We start from the raw sequence: 25,839 nt of genomic DNA on the forward strand, positions 1-25,839 counted from the left end.
ATCCCACCATTTTGTGAATTAAACCACACCTTAAAATTGAATTTTGGGGAAAGAAAGTGTATACTTCTTCCACTTTAGCCATGAGGGCGTTGAATTGTCAGTTTCACATGTTAAAATATCAGAATTATCTTCTTTCAACATATGTAACATCTAATAACAAGCTACTAATCCCATCTAAGTAGTCAGACTTGTTCATAATGACTATGCCATTACCTTTATCCGGTTTCATCAAACGGATGTCAACATCATGTGCCAAATCAAAAAGCAAGCCCTCCTCAGTAGATGTCATATTTGTTAGAACCTGCTCCGGCTTTCCTAATAAAACTTTTCTTATATCTTTTTCGCATTTGTTTTCAAATAACCTAATAACATTGTTTAACGGTGGATTAAACATGCTGGGTCTCCTCAGATGTCCATTCTTTCTCATCCCACCATTTTGTGAATTAAACCACACCTTAAAATTGAATTTCCCAGTATAACTTTTTAAGTCAGTCAGTGTGTTATCCACCCTTGCTCTTCTGAAAGGCACAAACGTGAAACCCTTGGCTAAAACATTTGCGTGTTCAATATCTATAGGTTTTGTAGAATAATTATTTACTTTAAAATCGTTAGATCTATTATATATAACACAAGATTCTGCAACCCTGACAAATTCTCCCAGATTCCCCCTTTGCATGTTAAAAATACTGTTGCGAAATACAGATGCATTTTCAAGGTTAACACCATTGTCCACATTGAAGGTTACAAAATTGTCCACTTTAATGTCACTTAAAGTGTTAGAAGGACTCACATTTACCTTCCTTACATCAGTCACAACTTCACCGAAATGTGAGCTTTCATTAATTAACAAATGGTGAACAGTAGGAGCAAACCCATAGTCATTAACAGGTACAGTACTTGCAGAATTAAGTAATTCCAAAGTCAGGTCCATCAAGTCATCTGCTGTCGGCTCTTGCTCCTTTTGTTGCTGTTGTTGGTGCTTTTCAGTCGTGCCTCCTGCTCACCATAATCCCATTGGTTTCTCGATAAAAAACACTGCTGCTCCTTTCCCCTCAATCTTTCTGACCGCCTAACATTGACTTTGTTTGGAAGAGACTGTGAGTAGTGCTTGTTCTCCTTATGATCTCCCACATTATACATCACTCGTTCATCTGAATCTGCTCTCTGATTGGTCTTATCCTCATCGTTACTGATACTTCCTGCTGACAATGGATACACCCTTTGATTCACATACTCATTCATATCCCATTTTATTTTGTTAGCTTTTCCTGCAAAAATAAGGTTACAGGCTGCTGTCACATTTGAAAAGGCATCATTATATAAAGTTTGATTTTCAATAAATCGAATGTATTTTGTGATGGATTGGTTCAAATCATCCAATTCTTTCACTGCCTTTTCTGCTGCATGAATATTATGTTTAACCATAAACCTCATAATTTGCAATCCAGTGTTGTCAAATAAGCAATGCAATTCATTTAATAATTCCGCATTACCTTCGGTCCCACTGGGGGTACTTCCAACATCTCAACCCATGAGGGACCATTTCCATTTCAATGTTTTTTTGCAAGTAAGATATTTCTAATTGTAACTTTTTATAGGTTAACAAGTTCTTTTCAAATACCTTAATTTTTTCCATGATAGAGGTACTCTCAGCTGGATCAAATTTCCCCGATCTTTATTCACCACTAAATGTAAAAGTGTCCTTCCATTTTGAAGGTCCCTTCAAAACGCAGTTCGACTCTTCAGTGCTAACGGATATTTCTCCTGGTAAGTTGCCCTGCTATCTTTCAGTCCCATAGGAGCCACTGGCAACTGGTGTTGGCTGGGTTAAAGGGTAGCCTAGGCTACCAAACACTTCATTATTCCCTTGTTTCAAAGTTAAGGTCTGAATTTGTACAGTATGTGCAGCCAATTGTTGTTGAATTTGCTACAATAGATCAAAAATGTCACTGTTCATAGTGCCAACAGCCTCCATCACTGTAGTAAACACATCCACAGGATAAAAGTACAAAACTCCACACAGGAATGGAAGCCAACCACAAGAACAGCTAAAAGCACACGATTTATTGAATTGTAGATAGTAGTATACAATGCTAAGCACTTTCTTCCCTCGATAATAGGGGACTTCCTCAGAACAAAATAACGTATATATACACGCTTTTTATGTGGGAAAACCAGTTAGATCATTTAAGAATAGGATAGGGGAACACCTATTGGATATTAAACATCATAGGCAAACTAATGCATTGGCCAGACACATCCAGGAAAGGGGTGATCACATTTTCAAATTTTTAGTGATACAGCATTTAATTAAAGACCCACAGGGGAGATGTTTAGATGCCCATTTGGATATCTGTGAATTGAGATGGCAGCTTAGACTTGATGCTGCAAACTGCCCTGGTTTAAATGAGGCTATTAGTATTTCTAGTGTTTTGAAATTGAGACATATATTAGTCAGACATCGGAGTTAACACTAGTTTTTAATGTTGTATAACCAAGACAGTTTTTAATGTTCATACAACTGACACAATTTATGTCTCCATCTTTGACAATAATTCATAACACATCCATTTTATATTTGGTGTTTTGTATTTTAACACACTGTTTTAATACTATACTAAGTCCCCTATTATAAATGAAGTTTAAACTAATTAAAGATTAAACTATGTGGATGTTTCAATTTCCCAACTATAAAGATTCTCGCTGCATATGTGAGGTACGTGTCACTGCCAAAAAAGCAAGTCTCTTACTTAACAAGAAGCAAAAAGGCATAGGAAACCTTACATTTTTTGTGGGAGTGTGCTCATTTATTCATAGCCTCCCTGTGCCTGGCTTCAACTCCTGAAACTACAAGACCTTGGTTTGCATCTAAAACCATCTGTGGATTTACAAAGCTGATATAAGTACTTTTTTGCACTTGCCCTAACTATCTCAGTGTTATTTAACAATTCTGTGCTGCATTTATTGATTTGGTTTGCTTTATCACTATTTTTCAGTCTGCACTTGTCATCTTTATTTTTTTTGTTACTGTACTGCTGTTGGGTCATTTTAACAATATTCTGATATTCCCTAACTTCTGATACTGCAAAAGCTGTTCTGAGTTATCTTGAGTTTGGCAAATTATTTCTAAGTTTTACAAAGTTTTTTGTGTTTGTAGAAGTTTGTGAACTTATTTCCAATGATTCCTGATAATTCAAGCGTTCTGCCTTTTGTTGTAAAGCATTTCTACCTTATGTTGTAAAGCACTTGTTACTGCACTTGAGCTCAATTTTTACATTAAGAGGGTTTCTTTGAACTCTGGTAGGAGCAGAGAGCTGAATTCAACCCATGCAAGTTGGGAACTGCTAGTGGAAAGCTTATTGTGTGCTTATCTTTACTTTCCTTTTCTTGCTCTTGGCTGCTGTGTGTTCTGAGCTCCGGTGTTCTTACCTACTCTAGTCAACCTACCTGTCCAGAATTAGGGTTTGGGAACCTGCCCTACCTGAAGACCTCAAAACAGTAGTTTAAAGTAAAACTCCTGCTATCTCTTCCTAAGAAAGGAATAGAGTCTAACTTCACCCTGAACTCTTCCCCTCAAGGATACAAAAAACTAGTCAACCTACCTGTTTCGAATTAGGGTTTGGGAACCTGCCATACCTGAAGACCTCAAAACAGTAGTTTAAAGTAAAACTCCTGCTGTCTCTTCCTAAGAAAGGTATAGAGGCTAATTTCTCCCTGAACTCTTCCCCTCAAGGATACAAGAAACTAGTCAACCTACCTGTCCCAAATTAGGGTTTGGGAACCTGCCCTACCTGAAAACCTCAAAACAGTAGTTTAAAGTAAAACTCCTGCTGTCTCTTCCTAAGAAAGGAATAGAGGCTAACTTCTCCCTGAACTCTTCCCCTCAAGGATACAAGAAACTAGTCAACCTACCTGTCCCGAATTAGGGTTTGGGAACCTGCCCTACCTGAAGACCTGAAAACAGTAGTTTAAAGTAAAACTCCTGCTGTCTCTTCCTAAGAAAGGAATAGAGGCTAACTTCTCCCTGAACTCTTCCCCTCAAGGATACAAGAAACTAGTCAACCTACCTGTCCCGAATTAGGGTTTGGGAACCTGCCCTACCTGAAGACCTCAAAACAGTAGTTTAAAGTAAAACTCCTGCTGTCTCTTCCTAAGAAAGGAATAGAGGCTAACTTCTCCCTGAACTCTTCCCCTCAAGGATACAAAAAGTATGTTATTTACTGTATGCTAATCTATCTGTTGTACATAATAGGTGTATATGTACCGTTCCCTGCCAGGATAACCAGCAGCCTACTCCTCTCTACTTTTTTACCTCCATCGCCTCCCTCTTGAAGCCTCTGTACTTGACTGCACTATTTCCCTCCCTTACTCCTTGTCCTCCTATCTCCCTCCAGGAGCTACCGTAGCAGTATAGTTTTTATCTACTAGATGGTACCCTTCTCTGGTTACTTTCCTTGTACATCCACCTACTGCTTCATATTAGACACTCTCAGTGAATTAGTGTTTTCTTACTTTCTTTTTTGTAGCCCCACCGTACCCCTTCTAACTCACCACCACAATTCATTTAGCTACCTTCCTCCTCACACTTCCACATAAGTCTACTCCCACTTTTACTCTCCTCTATCTTCACTTACCCTCAGTAGTCAGCATTTCGCTGATTGTTTTCACTGAATTCTCTTTTTTCATCCTTCACCTGGTTCTTCCTGCTCCATTCGCCCTGCGGGCTCACTCCACTCCCTTACCCTACCCCCAAATTCCACCCACCCACAGTGCACCTAGCCTTATACCTCTCTAACCACTCCCACCTCCCCATGATCCAATCCCATCCCACATCTCGAAAAGTATCTCCTATCCTACAATACTCTTCCTAATTAACTTCATACTCTTGCCTACTTCCTCTTCACCCTTTACTTCTTCAGCACTATGCCTACTTATCCTATATCAACTCACCTTAATCCCCTACCACTACTCTTACTTCTGCATTTCCTTTTCCTTCCTTATATCCTAACTGCCTACAAACATCTTAGCTTCACTAACTTCCAGCTGTACACAAAAGATACTAACCTATTATCCTCATCACCTACTCTTAAACACATCAACATTACTTCTGTAACTAATTACCTCCTCCCAAAGTATCATAGAGTCATCCACATTAGTTATAAACTACACCAAGTCAAAAAAGCGCATAACATATTGAATCTTACTCTAATTCACAAACCAATACTACACCTTCACCTCCTACTTGATGTTGACATTCATCCCAATCCTGGCCCATCCTCTTTTAAACAAGCTAACCCAGAGGAACCCTCTCCCTCTCCCTTTCATACCCCTACTAGGCCTCCTAACTCCCTCTTCATATCTCATTTAAACATACGAAGTGTCAATAACAAAGTGACTCACCTTCATGCCCTACTGGATGTATATAACTTTGACATTCTCTGCCTATCCGAAACATGGTTAAAACCAACAACCCAAGACTATGAAATCACCCCTCCTGGGTATAGCATTATAAGAATGGATTGCCCTAACAAAAAGGGTGGGGGAGTAGCCGTATTATACAAAGCAGGCCTTCAAGTTACACCACTTGATTCACACCCACCTTTTGATGGCAATGCTGAAGTTCTTATTACTAAGCTTCAGCTTAATATTAGTAAGGCCATCTACATTATATGCTCATACCTTCCTCCAGGTAATAACATCACCTCCCTTGAATATATCCTTAGCTGGCTATCCACTAACTACCCACAAGAAACCATTCTCCTAGGTGACTTTAATATAGACTGGAATACCTGTAATTCCAATAACCCATCTAAATACATAAACCTTTATGGCTTCTCCCAAACTATCACTTCACCTACTCGTATCCATAAACCTAATAGCAAAGAATCTACCCTAGATTGGATTCTTATAAATACTCTATCCACATAATATATGACAGGTATCCTACCAGCAGACATTAGTGATCACTCACTAAATTACATAATTCGACATAAGACCAATATTAACAGTCCCTCAACTTTTAAAACATCTCGTTGCAATAAACATTTTAACCCAGAACATTTCCAGAATTAACTGAGTGTATGCAACTGGTCACCTTTAAAACACCTGCAACTAGATGAAACAGTGGCATACTTCAACTCTAAGTTCCTTGAAATCTTGGATTTCCATGACCCTTTTCATACTCGAAGGAGCAGTACCAAAACTGCACCTTGGCTTACAAAGGAAACTAAGCAAAAGATTCTACTAAGAAACAAATTTTGGGCCAAATGGTGTTCCTCTAAAACCCCATCAGATCAGCTAAAATTTAAACAACTTAGAAACTCAACTAAAATATCTATACTACCGGACAAAAAAAACTTCTTCTTTCAACTCCAACACTCCAACCAACAAAGTCCACAAAAATTCTGGTCAGGAATCAATAGACTACTACATCCCGGCAACTCTAAAACACCAACCCCCTCTGGAATCAGCACCAATACTCCCAAACTAATTGCTGATTCCTTCAGTACCTTCTTCACTGAAGCTATCCAGTCACTTGCTAACTCTCTACCTCCTGTATCCTCTAATCTTTCTTCATCCTTAAAGAACCCACCACCCACTTTCCAACTCCAACCTGTGCCTACATCCCTTATCTGTACTCTCCTTCAAAAACTTAAAACCTCTACCCCCTCTGCCAACCTCTTACCTGTTAGGTATCTTCAAATAGCAGCAAAATGTATTGCTTACCCTATCTCTATCCTAATTAATAGAACCATCACTGAAGGCACCATCCCATCCATCTGGAAAATCCGACATATAATTCCCCTACACAGAGGTGGTAACTCAACAGAACTTTCTAACTACCGTCCAATTGCCCTACTCTCTCCCATAGCTAAAATCTTGGAAAAGTGCATCCATCGTCAACTGCTAGACCATCTCCTCCAAAATAACCTTTTAGCTAACTCACAACATGGTTTTTGACCTTACCACAGCACCACTACAGCCCTCTTATCATTTTCTGACCATATTAACAAGAACCGTAACCATAACACCCTGTCCTCTGCTATCTTCATAGATCTTTCAAAAGCATTTGATATGGTTAACCATCCCCTTCTACTGAATATACTTAAGTCCCTTTCACTTGATAGTCAAGCTCTGCAGTGGTTCAAGTCCTACTTACACAACAGGCAACAGACAGTACTCTGGAACAATACTCTATCTTCCCACCTTCCTGTCTCTCTTGGTGTACCCCAAGGTTCTATTCTGGGCCCTCTTCTATTCTCTATCTTTATAAATGATCTGTCTAATAGCATCCCACATGCTGTATCCATTCAATACGCAGATGACTCTACCTTAATTTCCTCAGCTACTGAATCATCTGAACTACAGTCACTCACCCAAAATGTCTTTGAACTTGTTGAAGATTGTTTTTTACAGCGTTGCCTCCTCCTTAACCCTAAAAAGACTAAACTTCTACTGTTTACTCCCACACTCAAGTCCCCCCCCACTTTACTTCACTATTAAATCTAAAAATAGTACAGTTATATCCCCTGACACTACCACTAAACTCTTGGGAGTGACAGTTGACCACAGCCTTAACTTTTATACTCATATTAACACCACAATAAAATCAGTTAACCGAAAACTAGGCTCCCTCTATAGAATTAAACCTTTCCTTACTCCCATAGCAAGAACTTCTATTGCCCACACCCACCTCATCTCAACACTCTTTTATGCATCCCCTATATATACTAATCTATCAAAAAGCAACCTCAACAAGCTGTCAATTGCCTACAACAACATTGCCAGATTTGCTACAGGCTCTCCTGTTAGATCCCACCACTGCCAAAATCTGAAACAACTGGGTTGGCTGGAACTACAGAATCATATTCTACTTCACCAACTAACTATTACCCATAAAACCCTGTATCATCCAAGTAACACACCAGTTCTCAAAAGTCTAATCTGCCCATATAAAAATCTTACAAACCTACGCTCTGCAAACAAACTACTCATCTCTACTCAAAAATATAACAATAAAGCAGGACAATCCCCATTCACTAACACTGTAGGCAAAAGCTGGAACCTTCTTCCTGGTGAACTTACATCTCTTTCTTCAACTTCACTATTTAAAAAGAAACTTAAATCATACCTTACAACTCACTGGCTATGTCCCTGTACTAACCCTGACTAATGTATTTCCCACTGTTAGTCTTGCCCAACATCTTTTTTTTTATTACATCTCTCTTTCTGCAACTTTAAGTCCACAACCATTTAGGCTGACTTACTGTAACTAGAAACAACTGAATTGGCCATCCTACTGTCTTATCAACAACTTATTGCCCTACACCTAATTCTTCCAATCCCATTTTTAACTACTTTGTTCTCTTATTCCTGCTCATTACTTTGCTTTGGGTGTCTACCACAAACTTCTAAATCCTTCTCCCTCTTCTCATAGTACAAAAAAAAAATGTTATGTTTTTGTTACCTTGGAACACATGTTATCATCTCACAAGATTCTTGCAATTAATGCTTAATGTACTGTTTGTGTAAGTCTTCTATGTGGAGCTTTTCTCCCCGGGCCTCTACTGAAAATGGACATATATCCAGCTAGACTAGCCCAGTCAACAAATGTAAAATAAATAAATAAATAAATCTGATTGGCCTGAGGGCTTAACTATGTAAAAGTCTTTCATCCTGTTTGGTATAAAAGCCTTGGGTTTGTGCATCATGCAAATGCAGTCTCCAGTGCCTTGTATATAAGCAAACATCTCCAGTTTAAAATCTGCTATAGGAAATGCTCTCCGTAGTCCCTCACTCTTCATAGCTGTTTGAAAAGCTGCTAGTTTGTGCAAAGGGCAACACCACTGCAGGTCATCTTATAATATACTACTAAATAATCTCAAGTGACTCTCCCTTACTCCTTTAATAGAAATACAAAAATGCTGGACCCCAAACTCTAAATAGATTTATTTTATCAGACGATTCACATAAGCATAAAATGGTCCACATAAGCAAAGCTTTTGGGATAACTCCCTTCGTCAAATGCATATGATGAAGGGAATTATCCCAAAAGCTTTGTTTATGAAACTAGTTTGATAAAATAAATCTATCTGACATTTGTGGTCTGGCATTTTTGTATTTCTTGTATTAGATCATTCTTGCCATTGACTTCATTTAAGCTGTTTTCCTGATCCATTTGAAAGATCTCCCCTACTCCTTCTCATCTACTAATGCTCTGGTATAATGGATAGGCACTTACCTGTCATCTCTATTTTTGGCCTGGTGAATATGGACATCCTGAGGCAGTGTACTAACTGCCTCATGTTCACTGACAGCCATTTCATTTTAGAATAGACAAACAATGAGAGATGTAGATACACAATGTCATTGGGAGCAAAGTTCTCTCACACACACACACACACACACACACACACACACACACACACACACACACACACACACACACACACACACACCAAAAATGCAAACCAGGTTGTCAGCTTTAAACATGAAACTCTGAAACTCTCACTATCAACACTAAGGAAAAAACACAAAGACCCACATATGTTGAGATACTTGCATGTTATCTACCAAAACATCCAAGACCTCCTAAAAGCATTTCTTAGTGGTCCCACATGCACTCAAAAAAGACGGAACCTCACACAATACATAACTCTGAAAAACATAGCAAACCAGCTTCCAAGCCCATAAAGCAACACACCACACAGCCAAACTTTCTAGTTATTGGGGATTCCATTTTAAAGACATACTGATGCCCTCCGTACCAGGCTAGGTGAGGAGAAGATCACAGTGAGCTGTTTGTCTGGATCAAGGATCCACTAGATCATGCATACACTTAAATTTTTAAACCACAAGTACCAGTATGAAACAGTCATTGTCTATGGTGGCATAACCTAAGACATACCTCACTGTACTGTATGAAGAGGGACATGATACATCTCTCTGAAAATGTGTAGCAGGTGGATATGAATCTAGCCTTGAGTAGCATCCTACCTTCACCAATGATGATGCCACAGTACCAGGAAAAAATGATTGACTTCCATAATGGACTTAGTTTCTGGTGTCATAAGAATAGCCTGGAGAGACATGATCAACAAACCACAATGTTTTGCCAGGCATGGTTTGCATTTGTCACCACTTGGCATCTAGACACTATCAAAACCTTTATCTATCCCTATAGTGCCTTGTTTAGGCTGTGCCAAGTTGTTAAACCCTCCAACATAAAAAAAAAGAAAAAGAAAATCACTCATGACTACCTAAAGGTACTGCTGTTCAATGCACTCCCTGGAAATACTCCTCTCCCTGGAGAATGCAGACATATGTGCAGTCACTGAAACATGGATCAGAACCATGGAAAGAACCCCATCTATCTAAGGCTGCAATGACTTTCATACATTTGATCCCCTTCAGCTCAGAATAAAACAAAGGGAAAACATGTCTCAATGTTTATAAAGGACAAGTACACTACTAGACTGGACAAACAACGTGACTTGCTTGAGCTGCTCCATGCCAAACTTTCCATAGGTGCAACCCCCTATAATATCCTTGCTAGCTACAGATCCCCTAACATAAGTCTGAAAAGCCACATATCCTACTTAAACCTACTGGAATCTCATAACATCCACCCTAGCACCATACGTATGGGTGATTTCAACTGCCCCTCCATAAACTGGGGGGGCTTATATAACCCAAAATTCACGATAAGAGGTTTTTGGACATTGTCAATGCAAACGTCCTGGAGCAACTAGTTTGCTCCCCAACTAGAGATACAAATATCCTAGACCTAGTACTCATAAACATGGGGGGGGGGGGTGCTTCTCCCTTCCATGCATAATCTTCACCCTAGTAAGATTTGACCACAAAATGATCTCCTTTAGTTTTAAAACTAACCTAGAATGCCCATCAAATTCCAAATGTGTTAAGAACTTTGCTAAAGCCAATTACTTCAAACTAATTGACATGTTATTAAACTTCCAAGCCCATCCAAAACCATATGACACTGAGACCTACTCTGAGATGTACATAAGAGCACTGTACAGCCACATTTATAGCTGCATAGAGGAGACAGCAGCTGTCCAAGTCAAACCTATGATTGCTGTCATCAATAAGCCACCCTGGTGAACCCTTAGCATAAACAGGTTATTCAACAAAAGAAAAAAAATCCTCTCCAAAGCCAAGAAGCAACAAGCAAAACAGAGCAAAAAGGCACTCACCAGTCTAAACAAACAAATTAGAGAGCTGGCCAAATCTGTCAAACCAAACTATGAAGCAAATATAGCTTTCTAGGTGAATGATAACCATAAGGCTTTTTTAACTATGTTTGTAACCTCAGGAGAAATGCTCAGAAATGTGCCAAGTTAATCATAAATGACAACACTTACACCCACCCTGAAACTATAGCAAACAAGCTGGCCAACAAGTTCAGTTAAATCTTCTTCCCCATCACCTCCTACCACACTCAAAGAAATACCCACAGCCACTCCCCTACCAGTCATTATGAAGGACCAGGTCCTTACTGCGTATGTTAAAGCCAAACACACAGCCTCTAGGGGTACTGACAACAATCAAATAATGTAAATAACATAAAACAGAATCTATAAGGCACTAAATACCCTACTACAGCCTCCATAGAGGCTTTATCCCAGAAGAATGAAAGACTTCTGCACAAGGGGGGGGGGGGGGCATCGACTGACCCAGGGAACTACAGAGCCATAAGCTTGACCAGTTCTGTATGCAAGGCCATGGATCTAAATATCATAGACCTGATCAATAACAACAGAGGAAATCTTCAAACACTGGACCAGACCTAATCTGGGTTCGTCAAAGTGAGGTCTTTCCTGCTCACTCTGGTGAACTTCTTCAAGAAACTCACTAGGTCCATTGATGAGGGTAAAATGGAACACACCACTTATCTAGACCTGGCCAAAGCTTTTGAGACAATCCCCAACATGGGGATCATAGATAAACTTGCTGAGTTAAGCAAAAACTACTTCATCGTCAGATGGATAGCAAACTGGCTCATTGACAGGACATGTGTTGTCCAGATAGGTGACTGCACTTTTGATAAAAAAACTGTTACTAGTGGTATCAAACAGGACTCAGTGTTGGAACCCCTCCTGTTTGTTATCATAGGATCATAGGATCAAAGGAGTTTACTAGGCTAATGGCCCTGGGCCCCTCGCAAGCCTAGCCAAGAGTTAACCCCCAAAAAAGAAACCTCAGTCATTGCCTGTCGCCTCTGTCAATGAAGGTTAAAGGTGGAACCCTGGGACAGATTTGTGGTTTCACATCCACTCATCAAGGTTGCACTTGAAGAGGGTCAATGAGGTACTGTGTTTAACATGTATAGGAAGTCTATTCCAGAGAGGGGGCAGCCTCTGAGAGACAAACCTATCTCTCCAGCAGATTTTATTAATGTCACATATTAGATTTAGGCCTTTCAAATGTGTAATGTGCAAGGAGTTAGACTTACAGATTTGGAGCATCTCCAGTATGGCAGGGTCTGATATTGCCTTGTAGCCAAGATACAGATCACCTCCGAGCAATCTGTATGATACCAAGTAGAGTGATAGTGATTTGAGCCTGTCTGCATAGGACAAGTGGTGCAGGCCATGGCTTCTCCTTGCGAGTTATTTTTGTGGCCTTTCCAGTTGGTACAGATGTTTGAAGAGGTACATACCAAATGGGGCATTATACTTAATTATAGGCCTAATGAGGGAAGACTACAGAGAGGTAATAAGTTCCTTTTTTCTAGATGCAATCACTTTACTTGTGAGATGAACCAAGTAAAAGGCTTTTCTGCCCACTGCCGCTACATGATGATCGAATGTCAGATTGCTGTCAACCTGAGTGCCCAGGTCTCTCACCATAGGCTGTGTGCTTAGGGAGTTGTCATTGATGTAGTAATCAGTAGGGGCCAGGTTTTTGCTGAATGGTATGATAATACATTTTTTTTTTGGCATTTAACTTAAGGCCATGACTTTGGCACCAGTCATCTGTTGCTGTGAGACCCTCCTGCAGTATGTTAACATCATTTGGGGAGCCAGTGGCAGCACACAACTTACAGTCATCTGCAAACTAGGTCAGCCACAGACCCTTTGTTTTTGCTTGGACCTCTGAGAAGTGGATGCCAAACCCCAAACAGTAGGGGTCCCAGGACAAATCCCTGGGGAACACCACTAGTGACAGGTATGCTGTTGGAGGTGGTGGCACCTATTTTGACCTTGTTGGTCCTATCAGTAAGCCAGTTGGCCACCCACCTGATGAGACAGGGATTTACACCAAATTGAGTTAGCTTTTTGATCATGTCCGAGTGGAGGATTGTGTCAAAGGCCTTGGCCAAGTCAAAGTAAGCTGTATGTACTGACTTTCCCTCATCCAGGACCTTGGTGACATTCTCAAAGAAGTCAACCAGGTTCAACAGGCAACATCTGCCCCATACAAATCCAAATTGGGTGGGGTAAAATGCTTGGAGATTGCCTATGTCCTTGTTTATGAGATCCATAATAAAATACACTCCATGGCTTTACAGATCAGACTTGTCAAGCTAATAGGGCAATAGTTTCCCAGGTCAGAAGTGGAACCACCTTTGTGCAAGGGGATGACAATGGCAGTTCTCCACTCTGCTGGAGTGAAGCCTGTAATTAAGCTGTGGTTAAATAAGGTGCTCAATGACGAAGCTAGTTCTTGTTGGAGATGGTACAGAATACAGCCTGTGGTACTATCAGGTCCCATGGAAGCTGAGCTGCTTGCCTTGGATAGGCCTTTAACACTTGATCTATGGAGATGTGAGGTGCGGGACAAGTATCAGGGATGTCAAATGAGCCTTTGGGGGACAGGGGGTGAAGTTTGCACTGAACCTATCAGCTAGCAGGTTGGCTAAGTCAACAGGATCAGTCTAACTGGTACTGTTAAGTACTAATTCAGAACAAACCCAGACTTTGCCATGGAGATTCCTGATGTAGCTGAAGATGACTTTGTGGTTTCCCTTTGTTTCAGAGGCGAGTTTCAATTCATAATTGGCTTTGGAGGTTTTCACTAGTATCTAATTTGCTTGTTGAGGCTGCAGAGGGAGTTTTTCCAATTTGGAATTTGTTTCTTTTTACCCTTGGACAACAGTCTCTTCCTTTTGCTGTAAAGTCTGTTGATAAAGGATGTCCACCAGATAGGTTTGTGTTTCCTTGAGAAGCAGGTTTAGTTCTGTTGGGTATGGATGAGTCCATGAAGTTGTACAGCTTGTATACTGCATTGGCATACTATTCAGCATTGTTGTCTGCATCCTCTGAGGGGGGCAGTGGTGTGAAACTACTGATACCCTCCCTTAGGAGGTTGTAGTCAACTTTTGAGAAGATTTTCAACCTGGTTATGGCTGGGGGGGGGGGTAGAAACTTAGAATGAGACAGACCGATGATCTGATCTCACCAGGGCAGAACATACTATGGGAGTAGTGTAGTGGTCACCCATGTTAGTGAGAACGATGTCCAGAATTTTGTCTCCCTTTGTGGGGATGAGACAAGCTGGTCTAGTGCGTTAAAATTAATGAAGCCAAGGAATCATTGGGTGAGTGCTTTAGTGCAGGAATAATTCACCCAGTCTATGGTGGGGTAGTTGAAGTAACCAGATCAGGGTGTTAGGGGGTACCTTCATGGAGTCAAGTAGGTCCAGGTAGGAGGAGTGGGTGTCCTGAGTCATGGAGGGGGGACTATAGCTGGCTATAACTTGGATGGGTGTCTTGCCAACTGTCAGTTGCACCTGAAGTAATTCCAGTATGTCATGCTGGCAAACCAGTTTGGAGGTGTGCCTGTCCTTAATGAAGATAAAGATTCCACCACCCTCAGTCTTTCTGACCTCATTTTAGGATCAGAAAGTGTGGAAGGAGGTATAGTCTGGTAAGGTAGAGGTGCTCTTCACAGCCCTAAACCAAATTTCTGTGACTGCACAGACATTGTCATTTTCCAGTGTGAAGAGAGCATTCTGTGAGTGCATTTTCAGGTTAAGGTTCCTAGCATTAAGCAGCATGACCTTCAATTTGCTTTTTAACATATATTTTATGTTGGAATATTTCTGTTTGGTACATAACCTAAAAATGGCAAAATTGGGGAGACAAGAGTCTTAGCTAGATCCGAAACCCCAGGGGTAACAGATGGAGGCCATCTCTGGCAAAACATTGAGGCCTATCAATCATGTCATCCCAGGCAGACAGATACTGGATCCCCTTAAAGTGAAAGCCAATGTTGCAGGCCTCTGACTCACCACGTTCATTAATGACTGTAAGCTGGGAGAAATTGTTGAATCCACAAATGTTGTTGACATCTTACAAACAGGTCTAAAAATGACAAATGACTGGTGCCAAAACCATGGTCTGAGACTAAATGCTAAGAAATGTCTAATCATATCCTTTGGTAAATCAAAAGTCCCTGCAAATTATAGTATTGATAGCACACCACTAAAAGTAGACCCAGTGGTAAGGGACTTAGGAACATAGGTAGATAGTAACCTAAACTTTGACCACCAGGTAGCTACAGTAGTGATGAAATTCTTCTGTGTGGCTAAACTTATAAGTAAAGGCATGACATCAATTGTAAAAGAAGTCATAGTGTCATTGTACTCTGCACTCATCAGGCCCATAATATAGTACAGTGCTCCCTTCTGAATGTACCTAACCAGACACTTACACCAACTGGAGTGGCCTTGAAGGTTTCTCACTAAAAAATACAAAGCATAAGACACATTTATTATGCAGACCAGCTAAATGCCCTATTCCTTTACTCCATCTCATATCATTTATTGAGAGGTGACTAATGCCTGGCCTACAAATCATTCTGTGATCCAGTCCTGATGAATGTTAGATATTCACAAGAAAAAGTATACAAGGGTTATGTGCTCCATAGACCTGAACTTTATTTGTAACTATAACAGAACTTGCTGGACAGGCAGATTTGTATCCCAAAGGCTACCTCATCTATTGAATAAACTTCCCATCTTTGTAAAACAAAGTCCGTCCCTCACTGTCTTCCAAAAAATTTTGGTTAAATGGATGGGGAACCATAAATTCACTCCTGGGGTACTGCCCATGTTCCTTATGGACAGAAGTAGTCTGTAAAATGACTCAGGGCTCCAGCTCACAAAGACCCCCTGCCCTGCTACTACCCCATCCCATATCTGGGGAATTAAGAAATAATATTGTCATATCCTGGGTATTATTGGTTAGGTTTCTAAAGGCTCTTGTGCCGTTAGCCTAGTAATCACCTATGAACCTATGTAAAGGAACTTCTTCCCTTAACACTTTCTGCAGCAAGCATTTTAATTCAGTCCACATTTTATGGACGATGAGAGACGGGTCCAGAACTCGTAAAGTATGTCTACTCTACCTGCTCCACAAAGGTCACAAGGGTGGGCTTTTTATCCTTAATGACCTCGGACGAAACCCTAGAATCCTCTTAGCCAAAAAAGGAATCTGCTTATACATAACACAACTTCCTGACATGATTTACTATTTGAAAAAGATTGTCAGTTGTTACTTTCATGCTCCTTGGATCAAAGATATGAAAATTCGCAATGAATAAATCTCATGTTCTAGCTGCCTCTTTACAAAATAGTAAAGAAAATAACTCTTTTATTTTAATGTTTCTTTTAGATTCTCACTTTTGCCCTGTACCTTTGACCATACACCTATGGGGAGTGGGGGTAAGCCTAACCTGCCCATGACTGCATACCTAAAGGTCAGGTGTTTCTAATGATCTTTAGCTGTTAGTTCCCACTTATTTTGTGGATAACTGAAAGAAGGAAACACCATTTTTGTCTTCTATCACATGTGTAAGATTGGTTGAGCAATCAATTCCCTTAAGATCCTAACCATCTGCTTTGTTGTATGATCTCCTATTTTTAGTATAGGGCAACCTCTCAAAGGGATCAATAATCTCCAGATTTCCAATACAGGAAAAAATCTAGTCAACTCCCTGGCTTCAGTTCATGTTTTCATCAGCTGGTACCAATACAGCAGTTCTCTGGGAAACCTCTTCTAATAACAAACAATGGTCCATGGTGATTAGGCTCTTAAAGTGGAAGCCTCAATCATGGCCTAGACTGAGGTTTACACTGCTATGATTAATCAAATGTAGGACTGGAAAGCCTGCACTGAAGACACACTGATCCAGCATCCCAAGGTCAAGGGACCACTGTGGAAGTCTGACTATTCATGATCTGTTACAAGTGTTTTCCAAAGCTTTTGACTTGCATGTGATAGTCTTGCATGTGTTTACAGTTTTAGCGGTTCATTCTAAACAGACTTCAAGATTACAAAGTTTGGAAAGCAAAGGTGGTTGAACTTAATGTTGAGAAGGATTGCACAGTTGAAGAATGCAAGCAGATAGCTAATAGTAACCTGATATTAAGCAGGTAGTGTTATGTTAGTAATTGCTTAGCAGATCAGTAATATCAACAAGTGATGGACTAAAGCTTTCAGTGCTTTTTACATATACTTTCTCTACAGCTGTAGATGCAGCAACTCCTTCAGAAATACCTTAAGGCCTTTAGTTTTGGGAAGGCTCATATTGAAATTGTACAGTACAAACTCACTGTGCATGGATGTGGTTGACTCCTTTAGAGTAGGCAAACATAATGCTGGCGTTATTCACAAACAACATACAACATTTAGTAATGTCCATCTTCTGTAAGTATTGGTGATTGACCAAATTTTCCACTTTTTTAATTGGGCCTATGGTGCATATGGATAAAGCCATTGCTGTTCCTTAGATAACTGAGCATGAATGGCTTATGTTTATTAACCTGTCTTGGGGGGATGGTGGTGGTGTAAAGGCTCACAACAACATATAACTTCTGGGACTCACTAAATCTGCATGATTAATGAGCTGCTTTTACATGAGGCTGTGAAAGCTCAGAAATGTACTTGCACCTCCTGAGAGCAGATATCACAAAGTTGCCATGGGAGTGATAGTTAAGGCACACTCTTTAGCAGCATGATGTTACACCAACATCCTTTATTTCCAAATCTGCCCTAGGATAGAGTTGGGTTGAGCCATAGGAAGTTTAAGACTGGTCCATTTGTCCTGGTGAACTAGGAGCGGAGCTGGGGGAAACTGATGGTCAGATGTAGGGTAAGAAAAACATTTCCTCTTCCTTTACTCATCATGTCAACACACTGATGGTATACTAAATGCTACTTCTGTAAGCTGTTATTACACAAACAAGGAAAAATGACAATCATCAACTCTCTCTTATCTATGATGCATAGTTATTTTGCCAACATGTTATATTTATGTTGCAAAAGAGATTTAGATCTCTTAAATAGGTGTTTATGACCCCATTAGACTTGTGGCTTCCCATTAGGTCTGGCAGGATAGGACCTGTTGACACTGTGAGGCAAAGATAACCTCTTAGTAGCCTGTATGGCACTGAAAAGAGGGACAAGGCTTTGAGATTGTCTGCATTGCTTTATGATTTATGCCCTTAATTTTCTTGGCAAGAAAGCATTTGTGGACATTCAAATTGTATCACATGTTTTAACAGGTACATTCCAAAGGGGGCATTATACTCCCAGCTCTTTATTAGTGTGAAATATAGTGAAATGTTTACACCCTTGAACTTGGACCCCATACCCTTGGTATTAAGTTGTGTTGTCAATATGATAGTTACAAGTGACTTCTTGCTTACCAAAGGATAGTATTGTACATTTTTTGGCATTTAGTTTTAGTCCATGGTTTTGACACCAGCTATTGGTTTAGGAAAGGTCCTCTTGGAGGTTTTTGGCATCCTCACGGGAGGTCATGTTGATATCAAGTATACAGTTATCTGCAAACTTGGTCAGCCATAAATCCTTAACAGGAGCTTTGACTTCCAAGAAATAAATGCTAAATTGGAGTGACCCAAGGACTGAACCCTAGGGAACACCACTAGTAATAGGTCTTTTGGAGGAGGTAGAACTCCCCCTCTAAATCCCTGGCTTCTGTCTGTGACCCAGTTTGCTATCCATTGAATTATATAGTGATCAACAGTTATCTGGTATTGTTTATCTAAAGTACCCAAGTCCAGGATGGCGTTGAATGCCAAGGTCTTGATATGCAGTGTGTACTATTTGCTGTCATGCTTTGCTTCTGTAACATTCTCAAAGAAGTCAACCACATTAAGTAGGCAAGATCTGCCCTTGACCAACCCAAACTGGATTGGTCAAAAGTCTGTGGATTACCTATTTCCTTATTTACTAATTCTATAATCCTCTCTATAGCCTTGCAGATGAGCCTGGTCAGAATTACAGGAATATAGTTTCCTTTGTGCAAGGGGATAACAGTTGCTGTCCACCATCCATTCGGCACAAAGCCTGTTTGGAGGCTGAACTGAATAGTTTCTCAAAAGCATCTGACAAGTTCTGTTTCTATACGGCTAGTAAGCTGTCTGATGTGTTCTCCAGCCCCATTGAAGCAATGTTCTTGGCCTTTGCTAGTGCCTTGAAGACAGGATCATGGAAGATTTTAGGAGGGGGTGTTGATGTGGATATGAGATCTGGTAATATAGGAGGGGAGAGGGTCTTAAAGTTAGTGATAGCCAACCTACTACCAGATATATTTATGCCTTCTGTGAAGTTGTTTGTTATTAGCTCTGCACAATGTTGAGCACTGACGTTTTTTTAAAACTTAGAAACATAAAGAATGCTTTGTGGTTATCCTTTGCCTGAGTGGCACTTTTTACTTCATGTCTGGCTTTAGTTGATTTGATCTGGGTCTGGAGTTCCCTGGTTAAGTTAAGCAAGAGTTTTTTTTTTTTTTGTATCCTGAGAGTTAAATGTATTTTTAAATGCAATCAGTTTTTCTATTATAATGCCTTTTGTGTTTTTAAATTTGATGTTATATTTCAGAGGGGAGAAATGTATATATGCAGCAATTTACTTGTGCTAAGAGTTTGGCAGTAGAGGATTCTGCATAAGCAGTGGGGTCATTGAGGTGTAAGGGGATGTTGAATTTAACCAAGTCATCACTCAGTTTTGGTAGATTAGTCTTGTAATAATCTGTGAATACCAAGGTATTGGAGCATGCTTCCAGCTTCATTGTTAAGGTGAATGAGACTGATAGATCCATAGTTAAGTACTAGGTTAGCTGCCCTTGAAGGATATTTTAAACCTACCTAATTTCCCTTTCTTTGCTCAAAATAATTTATCCCATTTGGTTGCAAATTGGCTTTACCCATCCAGTGGCTGATAATTATATATTACCCTTGATGAGAATAACTGGGATCATACCATAGATAATGTGAGGGGACCCATGCACAATGGAATAAGTCATTTAGTTGCTGAATCTGTTCATTACAAGTACAGGGGGCAGTTCTGGGGTAAATTTTCTGTTTCACATCCATAGATTTAAGTTGCCTTTGAAAATGAATATGGATGATCTTTGTATTGTGTGGATGGGGAGTCACTTAAATAGCAGCAGTATCTTCTGGGAATATACATATTCTTCCAAACCATTCTGCTGATGTTGCAGAAGAGGTTTAGATCTCCAGACCAATTATTTCTGATGCCATTTGATTTGGTGATGCGCTTTAAATCCATCAGCAATTGGTCGGAGGATGCTTTGTATGCCGAACACAGGTCACCTTGTAGCTGTCTGTAGAATTCTGAGTATAGTGTCAGGGCTTTGATTCAGTCCATGTAGGATATGCTGTTTAGGCCTTGCATCCTTTTAGTAAGGTATCTCTGTGGGGGTTCCAGTTGTTGCATGTGTCCTGGCACTTACATGCCAAAGGGGGCATTATATTCAATGATAGCCCTAATTAGGGTTGAGTAAAGGGGAACAATGACATCCCTACATCTAGACACAATCCCTTTGTATTTAAGCTGTACAATGTAGAAGGACTTTCTTTCAACAATAAATACACATTGGTCAAAAGTTAGCTCACTGTCCACATAAGTTTCCAAATACCAAACAACTGTGGTAGTTCCCTCGGGTAGATGACTTCCCACTGGATACAGTAATACATTGTTTAGCATTTAGTTTCAGATCATGATTTTTTTTGGTAGTTATTTATTTCACAAAGTTCTTCATGCAGGATGGCTAAGTCATTTGGAGATTCAATGGCAGCTCCTAACTTTCAGTCATCTGCAAACTTAGTCAGCCAGAGCCCTTTGCTATTTGCTTTTATTTTAGTAAATTTCTGATCCAAATTTGTGATATGTGGTCCAGCTTGATCAAGGTAGGAGTTACTATTATTAGGGAACACAGCTGTCCTAAATTGGTGAGAACCATGTCCCGGATTTTTTTTGCTCCAGTTGGGGGGGGGGGGGGGGGGGGGCTGACTAACTGGTCCAGAGATGTTTGTATTGATGAAGCCCAGAAACCTGTGAGCATACATGTTAAAGGATGTATATGCCTTCCAGTTACTGGAGAGGTAGCTAAAATCCCTTAGGAGAATGTCGTTTGGCATAATACATAGGGACTCCATAAAAGCTGGGTAGGAGTTACAGACTGTGATATAGATGGAGTCCTATAGTTAGCCATGATGTGATAAGGGGACTTGTTAATATTAAGCTGGATGTGTAGGAGTTCTGGATTGTTATCTTGTATAACTAGTCTGGTGGTGAAGTGTTTTTTACAAATATGGAGTCACTGTCACCTTTAGTGTCTACTAGTGCAGTGGGCCTGAATGCATGGCAGGCACTGAAGCACTGCACTAATGGGGTGGTCTCAGCGGTTTTGAACCAGGTCTCCATAACAATCCATATATCAATGTTTTCCAGGTTAAGACATGCTTGTTAAGGAGTAGAGGTTTTCTTCTAACCTTCAGCAGCAGTGCCTTCATGTGTTTCAGATTATGTTCTATGCTGGAAACTTTTGAGGACTATTGTTGGCTGAAAAAGGCACTCTGGGAGTGGTCAAAGTTTTAGTTAATAGGTTCATAGGTTCATAGGTTGGTATCAGGCTATCATCCCTAGGGCATATACAAGACTAGCCATAACAATTCCCTGGCTATTTCTTCCCGTAATGTTTACTTCCCTGGACCCCTGTCTAGCAGGGCGACTGGCATGATCCCTGGGGTGAATTTCCTATCTCACATCCAATCGTCAAGGTTCCTTTAGATGAGGGCCAAAGAGGCGCTCTGCTTGACATGTATGGGCAGTCTATTCCAGAGTCTGGGGAGTCTCTGGGTCAGGAACCTATCCCTGCAACATGTTTTGATCATTGTGATGACAAGGTTTAGATCCCTGGAGCATGTGGCTCTGAAGGATTGGGATTTCTTTAAGTGTAGCATGTCCAACAGCTCTGGATTTGACATGGCTTTGTATGTTAAGCAGAGATCGCCTCTGAGTAGATGATATGCAACAGAGTATAGCTGGAGTTTTTTTAGACTATATATGAAAGACTTGTCAGGACAGGTGCAGGCCATTTCTGACAATGCATTTAGGATGGTCTGCCATCTCCTACCAAGATGATATACGTTGGACAGCCTTTGAATGACACCAGAAGATAAGCCAATTGTTAAAGTCAATCCTTTGTTAGTATTGTGTCATTGTTCTTGATGAAGGTGAATTCTCCTCAAGGCTAGAGTCATAGCAGCCATAGATACATAATCTGAGAGCCCCATCATATCTTTCTTCATATAGTCCAGGGAGGTACATCTCATGTCATTTACACACAAATGTACTATGACTGTGCCTCATATGTACTTTTGGGCAAGGACTTGACTGCCTTTGTGATGAGGTAAATCTTGTTACCCCATAGGCTACTGACGGAGGCTCTGTCCTTCCACAGACTGGTGAGTGGTGCACTGGTGTGTCTCACAATGGAGTCACTCATGACTAGGATGTTGGATGATGTGGAGATTTGCCTTATAATAAATAAGAAACTGTGACTGTCTTATGTATGTATCTAGATGGGAGCTGAGTGCGTTGTGTGTTTCTTCGGTTGTGAGGGTACTTATTTCTTAGATTACATTTAGGAAGCCATTGTGGCTTAGGTAGGTTACTCTTAATTGTCTCAGCATACCTAGGTTTGAGTTTTTGGTCTGATCTGTGTGTGACAGGTTTAATGCATTGTTCTATAGTACTGACAGCCTGCTTGTTATTTGTAGTGGTTTCATCTAAGAGTTTTGTATCCAGTAGCATTAAATAACTTTAGCTCTCACAGGCTGTCAGTTTAAGCAGTCAGTAGTTGTTCAGATCGTAGTACAGAGTCAGTGATGTATGCACTGTAGTTTTATTTTAAAGGGCCTGGGGGTAGTCCTCAGCAGCACTGATTAATCAGGTTGCAAGATGATGGTTACCTTATCAGGTTATTTGCCAGTGGAGAGATTTTGGGTTTCACAGTTTGAGAGACTAACAGAAAGTCAGAGCTTTGTTTGAACAGAATCCATTTGCTTTTTGTAGTGTAGCTCAAAGCTGCTCATACTTTGGAGGAGATGAACATGCAGATTCTGTTGGTGATTGAATGTGCGAGGATTTACTTTCTTGGGACTCATTTGTTAGAAGGTGTAGGTCATATTTCAGTTGGGATAGTAGAATACCTATTGCTATTCTGGGCATCTTGAAGTAAAAAAGGAAAGTTTTATTAGTTCAGAATAGTATTAGGTTAATCTTTTCCTCAAATTATCTATGTGTAGGCTGAAGTTAAGGGATGGGTCTATCTAAACTACTAAGTATTTAAATGAAGAAATTTTATTGCATGGTTACTGTTAAAAAAGATTATTAATGATGAGGGAGTTTTGCTTAGCTTCTGCTTGGTTAGACAAAGCCTTATTATTACTTTATATTTATTAAAAAGAATAATTGTATAGCTTATCAAGGTAAGGACAAAGAAATCTGAGTGTAGTTCTTTCTGTGATATTTTTAAGGATTTTTTTACAGCAGAATTGTATCATACCTTTGGCACAGAGAAGTAGATGGAGGTGAGGCAGGTCAAAGTTTAATTGGTTTACGTAGATGGAGAATAAAAAATTAGAAAGTATGGATCCTTGTGGAACAATGCTTCATACTTTCTGAAGGTGAGATAAAGAGGACTGAATCTGGTCAGAGAAGTGACCCTATGCTTCCCATCATACTCTCTAGTTCCTTTTCATTCCTGCACCAGTCTATAGACCAATAGATGCTGTGTAATGCTATGTTTCATGATTTTGCAATACTGCACAGCAGGAAAAAGATATGTAATAAGGTATACTGCACTAAACAGGTTTTTCTTATCTACACTGTGATCTACTTTTTATGCCTGGCTGTGTTTTCATAAAGATTTCACAGTCCCTGGGAATGACAGCAAAGCTTTGGTCATTTGCATAATATAATGAGGGGGGGGGGGGGTGTCCTGTGCTTTGTAAGGTTACACTAGCAGGAGCACAGCAGCAGCACACTGTAAGGGCAGAGTACTATTATTTGTGCTTTCAGGGTTGTCTACACCACAGGTATCTCCGCTATCAAGTCAGGGTTTTCCTGCAATGCAAGCAATTTCTCTTACACACTGGATATGTGTTCAGTGCATAGACATTTGTAGCTTAATAGGAGGGAAGTGTGTTTATGTGATATGCATTGCCAATTGCAACACTATCAAGTAGTATGTGTCTAAAGTCCTATGGGGTTATCCCAATAGGATCATCTGGTATGCCAATGGTGGTGTGTAGGAAATGCATTTAGGGAGGTAAGTTTTCTTGTATTTTTATTGTATACATGCAGTAATAAAGTTATATAATGGAGTAAGACTATGTGTAATGTTTCATATCATTATGTGCTACGTTGCATGAATGACAAAGCACTTTGATACAGAGTACACTCTGCTTCATGGCATACACTAAAATAGTCCCCATTGTTTCTTATATTTCCTGTGCTACAGCTAAATAAAAACACTGTGGTGTGGTATGGAAAAGCAGATAAATCATGAAATGAAGCTCAATGGTTCCAATAAATGAAAAGCAATGTAAGCCATTACTAACACACGTGCATGCCAGAATATGGTACTGCATAGTTGAAATATTTTTTAACAGTAACTCTACAACTGTTTTTATAGGTTTTCTGAAGAAAATGCATAGAAAAGACTTGCAGATAACATGCAGATCATGTTGAAAATGCAATAAATGTTGTTGAGAACATATAAATAGAACAGAAGGAAAACCACAATAAAACATTTAAGAGCATTAGGAACTAATGCACTTGTAATCATAACTACCATGAAATATCCCACAGTCTGCCCACACAAAAATATTAACTTGTCTTCTGTGGTAATAATTTGTACAAAATGCCAATTAATAAACATTAACAATTAAAAAAATGCCCCCAACCTAGTTCTGCCAAGGCCTTTATTACCCACACCTTTAAAAGTAATGTCATACCACAAAGATGAAATGTCGTTACAGGAATCAGCCAATTTGTCTCACTTCTAACAGGCTATCCAGTATAAAAAATTGAGCCACACTCTCTCACAATGGTATTCAAGCAAACCCTTTCCCAAACTATGCAGTGGCTGAAACCCACTACATCTAATCTTGTGATCTTGCCAGTGTTATTCAGGAACTGTAGCTTACTGGAGAGCTGCTGTTTCCACAGTCGCACTGCTAAGGATCTAGTCCATGTCTACTGCATATTACACCTCTATCATGAAGTATTTCCTTATTTAAATAGCATGTGCATTGTAACAGCAGCAAGTATAAACTGGAGGATGGGATTACTTAGCAGAAAAAACAACCTTTTAACAATTATAAACAGACAAAAGTGTCTTTAGGTACTTGTTCCAAAAAATGCAGTGCAGTGCGCTGCTGAGCACAAAACACCTACATAAGCATTTCTTTATTGTACATTTCATTTAGCAATAAGAAATCTTAGACATATACTAGAAATATAAATGATGAAAC

The 25,839-nt window shown here is 39.9% G+C and overlaps 1 protein-coding gene across 1 annotated transcript in view; it reads left to right on the forward strand.

The window, feature by feature from the left end:
* LOC122805990 overlaps positions 1-25,839 on the forward strand; it is a 216,992-nt gene that overhangs the window by 143,711 nt on the left and 47,442 nt on the right. The window lies entirely within an intron of this gene.

This window comes from Protopterus annectens, chromosome 7.part0 (genome assembly GCF_019279795.1).
Source record: "Protopterus annectens isolate FY-2018-M chromosome 7.part0, PAN1.0, whole genome shotgun sequence".
In the NCBI taxonomy this organism is placed as follows: domain Eukaryota; kingdom Metazoa; phylum Chordata; order Ceratodontiformes; family Protopteridae; genus Protopterus; species Protopterus annectens.